Below are 14,882 nucleotides of genomic sequence, written 5' to 3'. Positions count from 1 at the left end.
TGTTCTATACGGAAGCATCGCTGTCCAAGAAGAAGGCAAAAATGCCCTTAGGTAGAGCTTTCTTGTCACCCCTGTTAAAAGCCAACCTACAGAGAGACCTCATCTCAGCCACTGTCACCACAGAAACTACCACGCTTGCTGGCGAGGATGTGGTAAGAGGAGCCCACACACACACACACACACACACACACACACACACACACACACACACACCGTGCTCTCTGATGGGAATGTGCAGCCACTATGGAACAGCAAAATCCTCAAAAACTGGGATTAGAAGGACCAAACAAGCCAGCTATCCCACTCCTGGTCATACACCACGAAGACGCTTGCACATCCATGCTTACCGCTGCACACGCTAACCAAGTTCGCACTGACTCCTCTCAGCCAAAGGCCAGCCTGTCTGTGGTCTTCCGTTCTTCTTCCCTTATTGTCAGCTTCCACTTCTCTCTCTCCCTCCTCACCCCACCCCACTCCTCATTCCTCTCTTGCCTTTCTCTGTTCTGAAACAGCCAGCCCTTGCAGAACACCAAATCTATTGTCCTGCACCCCAAATCAACTTCTGGTTTCACAGGTTATGCTGAAAATCGTTTCCCTAATTAAAATAACATGCAATTTAAAGACGAGAGTACACAACTCTCCCTTTGACCGTTTATTGACATCTTCTCCTTGAGGAACGTTAGGGAGAGAGTCGGGTGGTTCTCCTCTTCCTATGCGCGCTGGACGTCGAGAGAAGAGTCGGGTGGTTCTCCTCTTCCTATGCGTGTTGGACGTCGCTTGCTGCCTTTGGACGTTTGTCGGTGTCGAATCTTTTTAACTGTTGCCCAGGTCTCCGCAGCACAGATAAACTGTGGTTCATCTACCTGAGACTCTGTGGGAGAATATTTATTTCTCCTTGACTTTAACACACACTAAAGTACAGGGGGCGCCATTTGCTCTGTCTCTCTGTAGAAGCCATTCCTTTCTCTAGGCCAGAATCTAAGAATTGCTCGTGAAGCTACTGTGGTATACGCATTTCCCCTTCACCATTGATAGGTATTGAACACACACACACACACACACACACACACGCATGCGCACATGCAGTAGCACAAATATACTCACCCTGAATACACTCAACCCACTTCCATCCTTCCACAGGACTCTTGCGTGGCTCTGGATAGCGAGCTTCTTGTTCCATTTCCCTGTTTCATTGGCTTTTTCACTCTCCCGTCTCTCTTTCCGAAGTCCTTCTGCCATGGTCCTCTGCTCTACCTGTCCTGAGATGTGGTCATTGGCTGGGATTCGGACTTTCTCTCTCTGCCCAAGGGAGGGTATTGACTCCCATGGTTTCACAACCATAACTTCAGGGAGCCCGATAAAAGTGGTTTTATCAGCCAAGTAGTTCCAGGACTTGAGAGGTGGAGGCAGAAAGAACAAAAGTTCGAAGCCAGCCTGGACAAGATAAGACTCGGTCTCAAAGTAACAATGAAAAAACAGATAATAATTAAAACTCCTGGGGTTTCATCTTGCACGTCTGCTCCTCTAGAACCAAGCTGAAGTCCCGCACAGCTCCAGCTGCTAGGGCTTTCTGAGAACCCGGGAATCCATATTCTTAAGGGTGATTTCCCCCCCAAAAGAGCTGCAAATCTAAATTTGAATGCAAATGTTGACACTTTCCTAAGAGTTGAAAATAGATTTAGAAGAGAATTTAATCCCACATGATTAATAAAGCATGCTCGTGGGGAGGTGCTGCTAGCAAGGAGCTAGACCGTAGCTTCTACCTCAGACAAACGTGCTTCCTTCCTCAGGCCTTCCTCTTACGAACTGTGCCCTTCAAGTCAGAAACCCATCCTGGGCTTCCACCTGAGCAGTTGCTCCAGAAAGTGGCACGCCCTTCCATCCATGCTCACTCCACTGCCTGGACTGTGTGTGCCCTCCCTCCCCAGTCACAACCCAGCACAGAGCATCCCAACTGGTTTCTTGGCATGCCTATGGGACACTCCTCCATTCTCAAACATGCTTGCCATCCACACGGTGAAAGGAGGGGTGGAGGAGGAGGAAGAACAGGAAGGTGCGGAGGAGAGAAGCCAGTAAAGAGTCATGAAGGAAGAAGATGGAGGAGAAGGAAGTAGGGGAAGAGGAAGAAATGGAAGATAATGAGGAGAGAGAAGTCCCCAAGTCCTCCCCTGATAAGAGTCTTTCTAGGAGATTTAATATTAATCATAAATGCTCAGTCAGTAGCTGGACAGGATAAGTTTTTGCAGGAGAACCAGATCATGGACATTGAGAAGAAGGGTGGGGTCAGAGGAGTCATCAGCCAGACACGGTGATGAAACAGGAGGTGCAAGGTAATGCCAACTGGCAGAATATAGATGAACAGAATTGGGTTAATTAAGTTGTAAGAGGCATCTAGGGGCTAGAGATGGCTCAGAGGTTAAGAGCATTGCCTGCTCTTCCAAAGGTCCTGAGTTCAATTCCTAGCAACCACATGGTGGCTCACAACCATCTGTAATGAGGTTTGGTGTCCTCTTCTGGCTTGCAGGCATACACAAAGACAGAATATTGTATACATAATGAATAAATAAATATTTTAAAAAATTAAAATTATCTTCAGATACTGTCCAGTGTCCCTAGGAGGACACTGAGAAAAAAGTCTGCTTTTGTAAGCCAACTGACCTTGAAGTAGCTACTAACTTGGCTGGCTGGCCAACCTGTGGAGGTCACTGAAGGCACCAGTGTCATAGATGACCATTTCTTCAAATTGCTTGTTTTATATAGAGTTTCAGAGTCTCTTGCAGAACATCAGACTGCAGTTCCCAGTACCCACATCAGGCAGCTCATAAGCATGTGTAGTTTCAACTCCAGGAGCTCTGGTGCCCTCTTCTAGCCTCCTCCAGCACTAGCTACATGTGGTGCACATACAGGCAAACACACACACACACACACACACACAAATAAATGTGAAGATTATTTTTTGACACTAGCTTAAAAATAGATTCAGATTCATATTAAGGCTTTTTAAAGTGGTAACATCTACTAGACACCTAGCCATATCCTGTCACCCTTCTTCCTTGGTAAGAGAGTAGCAACTGTCTGGAGGGGCTTTTAAAACTACAAATCACAAATCACAGACTCCTTTACAACTATGAGTGTCATTTAAGAGGCCTCTGGCCAATGAGATGCCAGAAGCGGTTGGTGGGGAGCTTCTCAAACAGCCCCTTAAAGGGAAAGGCTGGTCTTGTGTCTAGTGGTGCAAACTGGTAGATTAGGCTCATCCGTCCCACTTCCTAAGTGCCAAGCCAAATAAGAGAACATCCTCAAATTCTGACCTTCATTGTTACCCACCTCTGAAATCCACACTGGAGAACACAGATAATTCTTCCCTAAGCTGCCTGAAACTATCTTTCCATTATACACAGGTAAACTGAATGCTGTTAAAAGCTACTTTGAATAAATGAAGAAGAAAGGGAGAAGGGGGCAGAGGAGAAGGAGGAAAGAAAGAAGGAAGGAGAAGAGGAGGAGGATGGGAAGGAGAAGGGAAGAAAAGGGAGGGAGAGAGAGAAGGAGGAGAGGAGAAGGGAGGGGAAAAAAGAGGAGGAGGGATCTTTTCTGCATTGACTAGCCCAGCAAATTACCTCAGGTAGAAGGAAGCACTAATTAAGAGACAGCTGTAAGTAACATTACTTTTATCCATGGTATCTCAAAATTCTTCAGGTGTGGTTTTGTTTTACCATTTTCTACCTTTTAGCCCAAATAAACTCCAACATGAAAATTATCCACGGTGCGAGTGAAATACCGACACAGAGTTCTAAATCATTTGCCAGATTTAAGCCCCAATTTTTATTTCCTTTTTGGCTGAGAGCGAAATGTTCCTTTTAGGGGATGGGAGTTTCTCAGTTTCCCACACTGATGACTCAACTCGAATATATCCTCATTAACATTCTAGATTTTTCTGTAATCTCCTCTGCCCCATACATTCAAGACAACTGTGCCAATCTCCAACAGCTTCTAACAACCCCGCTGTTTCTGGGGATGTGGCCCTTCCCGTCGCCATGGCTGTGGATGATCTGAGCAATGGCTTCAATTCATCACTTGTTTTTGAGCTGAGTGTCAGCCTGACCTCTGGGAGCAGCAGCACATGACTCAAAACGAGAGCTTCGCCTCTAAATCTGGCCGTGTTTGCTATCTCTGTTTTCTCTCTAGCAGATTATTCAAATACCATCTGGCTGAAGTCAAGTTGTCTCAGAACCCACAGAATCTCTACCCTGGTCCCTGTTGGATCCCTGAAAACTCAGCCACGCTGTAATTTCCTTTCTGAGTCTGTGCGATGCCTGCACGCTGCCAGCCCAGCTCTCTCCTTCAGCCTCCATTCCTCCTGGGACCGTGCCGCCTCCTCTAACTTCCATGTGTTTTTTATCTCCTCCACCACGGTTGCTAAACCAAAATACGAGCTGGAGGGAGGACATGTCCCCAAGTGCCTGTTGCCCTTCTTTTCCTTTTGACACCTCCAGTTAAGTCCTCAACATAGTGTCTTTCCAATCCAACACAGCCCCACTGTGTCTTTGGGGACTTCATGACATCACCCAGGAATGTATCCCTAGAAACAAAAATGCAAAGCCCAGAACACCAGGAGACAATTAAAGAAATTTTCACTGGTGAGGTCACGAGTAGGAGAGACTTCTCCTTAATGGGCAGAAACGTTTGCAGACTCAGCGTGCTACCAAGGCGGTTCTGCAAGCAAGCTGAAAATGCCTTTCCTAATGACCCAGGCCAGAGACACGCAGAGGCCACCTTTAAGACAGAGCCTGTCTTGAATGGTGTACAGCGGACCACCAGGCGTCAGCTGAACTCGGGAAGATAAAGGAAGATACGTCTTTCTCAGGAATCTAAATGTCTTCTTTTCCTTCCTCTCTCATCCCCTCTCTTTCTTCTCTCATTCTCTCCTTCCTGTCACAGGGCTTCAGATGGACCATGAGACCTCAAGCATGTCGAATCAACTGCTCTACCACTGAACCACACCCTAGCCTTTATTATTACTATTATTATCCTGACACACGTCTCAAAACTGAGCTCACTCTGTAGCCCAGGCAAGCCTTGAACTTGCATTCCTTCTGTCTCAGCCTCTGGGGTCCTAGAATTAGCCAAACCCGCTTGAGTTTTTCTTCAATCAACAAATTCTTAGCTATTCATTAACACACTCATAATTCCAGTACTTAGGAAACTGGGACAGAAGAATTGCCATGAGTTTGAGGCTAGCTTGGACTCCAGTATGAGACCTTGTCTCTAATAAATATGTAAAGAAATCATATCACGCTCCTCTCCCTCAAGCTCTACCCGGAGCCTCACTGCTGTGGTGGGCGTTCGGTTTGTTCCAGTTTCTAATGGACCCAGAACTCTACTCTCCAACACATTAGCCATTAGACACGGGTGGCTCTCTAAACGTGAACACAGTCACAAAAATAAAATAAAGTGAAAATTTTATTTCTTCGATTGTATAGCCTCTCTTCCGTGTGGGCTGTAGTTACTGTCTTGGATAGGACAGGCACAGAACACCCTTATCAGTCTAGCAGATTCTCGCTCGGCACGGTGTCGGAACCAACAGTCTGATTCGGGGTGGGGGGCACTCCTGGATTTCTTCAGCAGGGTCACTCTTAGCGCACTTTCTCCAAATCTTTGTCTCGTTGGGTTAGAAAAGTTAATGCCTTATCCTTCACCCCTCCTCCCCTGCCCTGTCTTCCCACTCCTGCCCTCCTCTTCCGATCCTCTCCCATCTACTCTCCCCTCCCCCTCCGATCCTCTCCCACCTATCAACTCCAACAGTTCCAGTAAGAAGGAAAAAAACAGTCAATGTGAATTCGTTGATTGCCAGTTCCGCTAGTGCAAGATTGACTTTTTTAGTTCCGCGTTTCGGTTCCCGTCATGCACCACAGCTAGCGTGCACCGCGGAAAGATGCTAGCACGTTCCTCGCTCCCACCAGCCGCCTTGGTCTCCCCAGCAGAGGGCAGCTGCGCTCCAGAGTCTCACGGTAGAATGTTTACACACTCATTGCGGGTTTGGGGGAGCACGCTCGCTTCCAATGAAACTTTTTTTCTTTTCATTTCAGTGGCAATGCAGAGTGCCAGATAATTCAGACCATTTGAAGGGCAAGCCGTGGGAGCTTGGCGAGCAAGGCTTGCTTCATAGGGAACTCATGCCTGGAATTTCAGGAAGGCACGGGAACCTGGCGCTGTGACTCCGCAGGCACTGTTTCGCAGGACTCTTTACCAAACGGAGTTTCAAGTCCAGCTGGAGACGACCAGGGCAGCACCTAGAACCCCAGAGGCAGACATAGGTGCCCTTTCTTGGGACCAGATTGGGGTTGGATGGCCCACATGTCACCAGCTCGACAATTCATTCACTTCTGCCAGGCCACAAAATGGTGGTGGCTGTAAGACAGGTGACACCAGGGACCACGACCACGGAAGAACACTGCACTTTGCATGAACTCTTCAAAGACCTACACCAGGAAATCTCCCTTTCCTCAATATCTCCCTCTTCCTCACCATCTCCCCCAACAAGACTGTCAACATCGCCTAAGCAAAGGAGGTGAAAATAGATACTTGGGGGTGAAAAGAACAGAGGGGGGGGGATAGGGGGGATGGGGATGATAATATAGATGGCACATACACACACAGGTGACATGTAGCTAGTCATTTTTTAATTTAAAAAAATTAAAAGTAAATCAAGGATATATATCTGATATTCTTTTTTTGTTGTTGTTTTGTTTTGTTTTGTTTTGTTTTGTTTTGTTTTTCGAGACAGGGTTTCTCTGTGGCTTTGGAGCCTGTCCTGGAACTAGCTCTTGTAGACCAGGCTGGTCTCGATATATCTGATATTCTTAAACAAGTATCCGGAAGGGTTGGGGACGTAAAAGTCCTTGTCAAAGCCAGGCTCACATCTGTAATCTTATCACCTGGTAGATTGAGACAGGAGAATTGCCATGAGTTCAGGCTGAGCCTGAGCTACAGAATGTTAATCTATCTCAAAAAAAAAAAAAAAAGTAAAATACAACAGAACTTAAAATACACAGAAAGAGTGCTTGCTTGCTGAACAAACAAGCCTACGGCCCTGGATTCCGTGCCCGATGTCCTAAAGAAATAAAGCTCCTTGGAGCTGGAGAGATGGCTCAGAGGTTAAGAGCACTGGCTGCTCTTGCAGAGGACCCGAGTTCACTTCCCAGAACCCACACTGTGGGTCGCATCTGTCTCTTAACTCCAGCTAAAGAGATGCCTTCTGGCCTACACAGACACCAGGAACACATAATATATATATATATATGCAAGACAGTCATACACATAAAACTGAAAGAATATTTAATAAAGATATAGCAAGACAACATCAAGCACAGCTGGATACAGGGGTCTAAACTACATCCCCAGGTCCATCCCTCGTCTTCACACTCAGGTGGCTTGGGTAGGTCTCCTCTCTGAACTGGCCCCCCGCCGGTTTCACATTGTGATCCTCTCATTTTTAAACCTAGTTCGTCTGGGTGAGGCTAATGTGCAGCCAGGGCTCAGGCCAATGCTTCTGCTTCTCACAGCAGCAGCAATTCTCCAGGTTCCACAAGATCACCAGGAACTGCTAAGTCATTGTGAACCTCAATGAAGAAACTGAGTCTTCCTATGTGATTTCTTTTTTTTTTAAATATTTATTTATTTATTTATTATGTATACAATATTCTGTCAGTGTATATGCCCGCAGGCCAGAAGAGGGCACAGATCTCATTACAGATGGTTGTGAGCCACCATGTGGTTGCTGGGAATTGAACTCAGGACCTTTGGAAGAACAGGCAATGCTCCTAACCTCTGAGCCATCTCTCCAGCCCTTCCTATGTGATTTCTAGCAGTGTGCTCCAAGCTAAATAGAATTTTGTGACAGCTAACCAATGCAAAATAGAACTCTGTGTGTGTATCTACCTATGTGTGTGTATTCATGTGTGTGTGTATACATGTGTGCATATACAAATGTATGTGTGTAGTGTGTGTCTGTGTGCCTATGGGTGTGTGGTATGTGTGGTGTGTGTGTGTGTGTGTGTGTATGATGTGGTGGAGATGTGTGAGTAGCCATGAGAGGGCAGGGGTATGGTATGTGTGTGATATGTGGAAGGGTATGTGTGGTACGTATGCAGGGTGTGTATGTGTATAGTGTGTGCATGGTGAACATACCATGTGTGTGTGTGTGTGCTCACCACAGCCCTCCCTCACTCTGCGGTGTGAAGTGAGCAGCATGGACGACTCAGACAAACGTCAGGTGCGCAGGCGCGTCTCGCTTTCCACCCCTCTTTCTCTTCTTCTGCGTTGTGTCTCTTTCCCAAATGCTGGACAACAGTTTGGGGGCATCTGAGTCCACTAGTGATGGAGTCATCGCATGTCTCCAGAGGGACAGCCTGTGTGTCCCCATGTCGAGGGATGTGAAAGAGTCACAGAGAAACCAAAATGCACAGTATCAAGGTATAGCGAGGCACAGAGTAGAAGGAGAGCCATTGAATTTATTTAAAATGTCAGTATCATCAAAGAGAGTGGACAGTGGTGGGGACATCCAGGGTCCAGGAGCACGGAGACAACCCAAACCTGATCACCGGAAGGCAGCAGGTAAAGAAAGGCTGCACACAGACTCTTCACACGGTTATATACCTGTGACTTCGTGCTAAGCTTAAGCTGACCTCGAGTTTAAAAGGATCTCCTGAGCTGGGGCCAAGAAGGGCTGCAATCAGCTTCACAGCTCTTAGTCACGCCGTGCAAACAGGACCTCCTGACTCACCGTGACTTGCAGTAAAATGAAGAGCCCGTATTTGCATGGGAGACAGCTCATCAGTACCGAGTGAAGAATATCTGCCCCTGAGTGTTTGCATAAATCACCTCAGGTCCGAGGCTGACTAGGAGTTTCCAGGTGGTGCAGCCAGAGTGTTGTGTTTTCTCAGGATTCCAGAAGTTTCTGAAATACAGACCAAGTACTCATTTGTATTGCAAAGTAGCTGACTGATAGAACCGATTATATAACATAGAACCTTTTAAAAACTGAGATCAGCCTCATCACCCAGCGGTCTCCAGGCTTGCCCTGGTGGACAAGGCTCTGAGGCCATCCAGTGGGTCTCCGTTCCTGCGACTTCACCTGGAAGACCCCTCCCACTCACTTGCACCTGACCCCTCACAGCTGCTGTTCTGAGGCCTCTAAATGCTTGTCTGGGCTTTCGTGGCTGCCTGTCTGTACATTTGGAGCTCAGTGTCCCTCAGCTCTCTCTCTCTAGTGACCGTACTAATGGAAATAACCACTAACTACAGTTTTCCCATGGATACTTCGTCCAAAACTCAAAAGCATAGTGCAAAGTTTTTTCGGCCCAATAAACCTCTCCACCGATGCAATAATCCAATCAGACCAAATCAAACCAATTCGGAAAAGGCCCAGGTTTAGTGGATGCCAGCGCTCCCAGGTGGCCCTCCGGAAAAGGAGAACAGGAAAGACCACCTGTTCATTCTTGCCTGTGGGAGGGGTCTTGACCCTCTCTGGGGAGGGGTTGCTGTTTGGCGGGTTTTCTCGGAGGTGGAGTCTGGACTGTGGCAACTCCCAAGGGAAGGGGCTTGAAATGGAGTTTTCCACCAAACATATGGATGCCAGGGGGCTGGGGTGACGCTTCCAGCAAACACATGGGTTCTCCAAGACTGAAAATGGCAGATTTCAACTGCCTGCGCTCAAGATCTAGCACAAAGCTTCAAGGGCCTGGCAGTGTGCTACTGGTAGAGGACAGATCATGGGACATCAGAAAGACACTCACTCAAATACAGTCGAGTGTGCAGCTAATTTAATGTTTTTAAGTCAGTGAGTCTTCCCAACGAAAGACACTGAAACAATTGAATATCCGCGTGCAAAGGCAGACATGGCTCTGAAAGTAAAATATTAACTTGAAATGGCGGCAGATCTTACAGACATAAATGGGAAAGGTACATTTATAAAACCCGTGAGAGAAACCATGGGAAAAGAACCCTGTGACCTTGGATTTGTCCAATTTTTCCTATAGTTCAAAATCCTTAAAAAAAATTTTATATAGACACTTAAGTCATCATAAAAATTGATGTTTCCATGTTCAAGGGTCTCCAATAAGGAAATGGAAGGGGTTGGGTGTTATACAGGCCTCTAATCAGGTACTCAAAAATCGGGACTGGAGGTCATCCTAAGCTGTATTAGCAAGACCCTGGTACATAGGAAGGGAGGGAGGGAGGGAAAGAGGGAGGAAGAGAGGGAGGGAGGAAGGAAGAAAGAAAGGAGGTGCAGAGAGGGGAAGAGGGAAGGGAGGGAGGGAGGAATAAACAGAAAAGGAAAGAAAAACCATAGACTAGAGAAAAGGGCTTTTATTTTAAATATGTTTATGAAATTAAAAACACACCTGCAATCCAGAGACACGGGAGACTAAGACGGAAGGATCAAGAGTCTACAGACTACATAGGACGATGTTGTCACAAAACAAAATAAAACAAAACAAAAAATTCTAAAACACCTATAAAAAAGAAGACAGCATTTTTAACTAAGCAAAATATCTGAACAGATACATTTAACAAAGAGACATTAGATTATCAACTAAGCATTGAGTACAATTATTCATTGTCACCGGTCATTACAGAAATGCAAATTAGAACCCACAATGAAATGCCACCACACACTGTAGGATAGTTAACCTTTATTGGTGGCACCAACTCTTAGGAAAGGCATGGAACAGCGGAGCCTCCTACCATGCCAATGAGAACACAAAATAGTGCAGCTATTTTTTTTGTCTGAAAAACAGTTTTATATCGTGAGACTCATACTTAGCGCGTGACTCGACCACCTCACTCCTACGTGTCACCCGCAAAACTAACGACCTATGTCCACCAACACTTGGACGCGACTGTCCTCAACTGCTTCCTTCACAGTGAACAAGAAGCAAGAGCGCACCGTGCATTCTTTGGCTCAAAAGAGCCCAGGTCCGAGTGACAGGGGGATATTGCTCAGCAATTGCCAGGCAGGAGTCTGTGAAAGAAGTCTGTGAACCCATTTACAGGAAGTCCTAGAAAAGACAGAAGCATTATGACTGAGCAAATGGATCATTGTCACAGCAGTGGGATGGCTTCAAAACAAGGCTTAGCGCTGACACACTGGGACAATAAAACACACCCATCCTGGGTGGTGACATGCATTCCTATCTGGATCCCTTTCTTTCGTTTTCTCCTCCAAGCAAACAGAGCCACTCAACAGCTGTTGTCGGTCTCTGCTGACATTCTTGCTAAAGCAGCTGGGTCACCTTAACCTCCCATGATGTCACCAGAAGACATGATAATGACCAAAGTTGATGCCCTGACGAAATCACTTACCTCAGCCATGAAATGGGATCATGGGAGTACCCACCCCCTGGGCTTGTCAGGGCAGGGTGAAAGGAAGTGACTGACAGGTCTGATGAGACCTTGCTTGGCTGATACCCTGTCAACCTTAGTAAGCTCTATTGCAGTTTTGAGTCTGGTCTTTATTTACATGCCTGCCTGGACAGACGAACTCTAGGCTGTTCCACGCCACCCACCCACAGTGGGCCTGTTAGTTATATTTCTCTCACTGATGAAGAGGTGGAAGGTCAGAGAGAAGATAAGACTTAAGGTACACCGTGGCTAACTGACTGGAGCAGAGATTTCTGTCCAGACCCTCCTGCAGACATGCTCAGGATTGCTCCCGGAGCCTCCTCTTTCCCTGTTCTTATTCAGTAGGGAGTCACTTCCTATCTTCATTGGGTCCATCAGTGGCATTTCTGGCCCCTGAGTCCTCCATGATCTCTATGGCACATCCCTTAGGAATATCTTACTAAAAGCATGTGGGAATCACCAAAGGCTGAGGCCTCTGTGGGCCGTGCTCCTTTTCCATTACTGAGTAGCTCTCTGCAGCACGTGGTGCCTGCCAGTGTCTGAACGCAGAACAACTCAAAATCATACACTTAAACCATTAAGAGAGCTTTCTTTTGTGACTCAATTATGATCTATGTAGACAACCGTGCCACGTTACATGCCTAATAGATACCCCTTCCTCTCCCCACATCCCTGTCTTCTTCCCACCTCACCTGGGCACAGAACGTGGGCTCCCTGCAAGGAGGATCTATATCCCCAGGACTGAGATGACACCCATGCAGCTGATGTCCTCATCAGCTCTTAGAGGGAGCTTGCAGGGGCCTGGGGCCCAACGCTTGCTGCCTTATGGATGAGGAAACCCAGAGAAGGCAGAGGACAGAGAGGGCAAGTGCTGTCTACAGGGTCATATGGCTAGTCGGCATAAAGCCACAAAGCAAACACTGCATTCCTGTGGGTCCCCATCAGGTAAGCGACATCATTAACATGATGTCATTTTCAAAGGGACGCATAAAAGTGTCGCATTCCACAGACCGTGCCACCTCCAGCTTACTGTAAATTCTGTGGTTCCATATTCAATACATGTCACTGCAGTGAGTAGTTACTGTGTGTGTGTGTGTGACTATCTGTCTACCGTCTGCATTCCAACTCTTATTTAATCATTTATTTATTTTAATAATTTATTTAAATTTATTCTATATGCATTGGTGCGCGGGTGTCAGATTCCCTGGAACTGGAGTTGCAGACATTTGTGAGCTGCCATGTGGGTGCTGGGACTTGAACCCAGGTCTCTGGAAGAGCAGCCAGTGCTCTTAACTGCTGAGCTTTCCCTTCAGCCCCCTTACTCATTTATCTTGAGACCCCTTCTCTTGTGGGGAACACGGGCTAGTTTGAATGTGTTGTGTAGGTGGAGGTCATCTTAAATTTTGTATCCTTCTGCCTCTGCCTCCTGAGGCATACATAGCAAGTGTATGTCATCCTGCCTGGGGTACGCAATGCTGGGGACTGAACCCGGGCTTTGTGAGGGCCAGGAAAGGACACTACCAACTGAGCGACATTCCCAGCTCCCTGTTCTGTTCGATTTGAACACTGGAAATATTTTCTGACTCTCTCAGCCCTTGTTTTGGCATCCCTTCATAGCTGTTCCTTTAACACCAAAATCCTCCCAAAGTAGGTGTGCCTTGAGCCCTGCCAATATCTGTGTAGCCCAGGACCTGCTGGCCCTGCTTAGCATCCATGTTCCTTGCTTCTCTCTGGGAAGCTGAAGAGGAAGACCATCTTCAGGGGCACAGACTGGAACGGAACGAGACAGCTAAGGACCCAGCTTACCATTTTTTCTTTAGCTTCTCTCAACAGCTCAGCCTTGTCCCTGACTGTGCATCCTTCTGTAGATGATTTGGCACAGAGCATCAGATTTGTAGGGAAAACAAGATGGCAAAATTACCACTCACCCTGTGGGCAGCGAGGGGAATGGGTACCTGATTAGACCTGAGCTATTTGCTGATGGGGTGACATCCCACATGATGGAATGTTACAAAGAGGTTCATTAAAGGCAGACATTTGGGAGTGTGTGTTGTGAACTTAAAATATGGGTGAAGAGGCACCCAAAGTAGGGAGAGAGCACTCAGGCAATCAGGGACTCAGGGGGAGTTAGCTCTCCCTTCTGCTATGAAAAGCCATTTCCGCTCATTACAGCCTGAAGTGTTGCTTTATCTCAAGGTACGCCACACGCAGCTGTGTGTATGTTTGCATGTGTCACACACAGAGAGGTCATAGGTCAAGTGTCTCATCCAATTGCTTCACCACCTCCTATATTTGTAGCACAGTCTCTCCCTGAACTTAGGCTCCCCAGTCAGCTTATCTAAATTAATGGGCATCTGTGCAGAAGAGGTGACTAGTTCCCTGAACACTAGATGCCACCACTGGCTTGCAGTTAGGTGCCAATTTGTACACAGACTTGCACTTTGAGAAGCAAGAGAGAACTTCCTCCTTGAGGGAGGCGAAGACGGCTCCTCCCTGACAGGGTGGAGCAGCCATGGCCTTTGCCAATCAAGGTCCCTTATCTAGTAGGGAGTAGCCCAGAGACAGATGTTGGGGTTCAACAGGAAGATCAGGAAAGCAAAGCAGCCAACTACTTGAGAAACCTTTTACACTGGGGCACTGTGGACCCCCAGACCCTGAATTACCTGTGAACCCCCACCTGCCGGAGTAAACAACTTGTTTCCCTGTGCTTGCAGCTGCTCTGAGCACAAGACCCTCAAGAGTTCCTGATGGCTGGGGAGTGGTTTCTGGTGGGCTTGCAGCTAAAAAATCCCGAGAGCTAGGGTGTGACCATTAGTCAAGGAAGAGTCCTATATAAGCTGCCCTGGAACACAATAAAGGGGGCATTCTTGGCATTACCTGTGGGTTCTCTCTCTCTCTCTCTCTCTCTCTCTCTCTCTCTCTCTCTCCCTCCCTCCTCTCTCTCTCTTTCTGCACACCGACCTCACTAGGCCTACACACCCACCCACCCCCAATAAACTCCTCAGCAGGTTTGCTGTGTGTCCCGTGTTTACTTCTCACTCGCACCAGGTAATTTCAGTGACCTCCTGTTTTTTTTGCTCCTGGCTGGGAGGTGAGTGACTCTGCTCATGTGTCCACACTGGGACTTACTGCCTCACTGGAGGCAAATAACAAGAGAACATGGCCAACAACGGCCGGATCCTTGAGGGAACCAAATGGCGGTGCTGTCAAACTGCCTTCGAAGTGATCACGTTCAGATCGTGGAACAGCACCGTTCTCAGCCGTGGGCAGAGAGAGGGGATGTGAGTGTAGAGATTCATAATGGCTCAAAGCGCTGAGAATAACTGCCCGGTATTCAGCCCTAAATGACATCTGTAACCCAGCCTCCAAGGTGGAGGAGACGTTAAGGAAGAGGGTTCAGAGAGAAGAGAAGAGCAGACTGGGAGGAAGTGCTGTGCACCACGCTCTTCTTGACAGGACCAAGCCGGTGCACTCATGAC

The sequence above is a fragment of the Microtus pennsylvanicus genome, chromosome 2 (assembly GCF_037038515.1).
Source record: "Microtus pennsylvanicus isolate mMicPen1 chromosome 2, mMicPen1.hap1, whole genome shotgun sequence".
NCBI lineage: Eukaryota > Metazoa > Chordata > Mammalia > Rodentia > Cricetidae > Microtus > Microtus pennsylvanicus.
The sequence above is the reverse complement of the archived record's forward strand: the minus strand, read 5'-3'. Positions refer to the sequence as shown.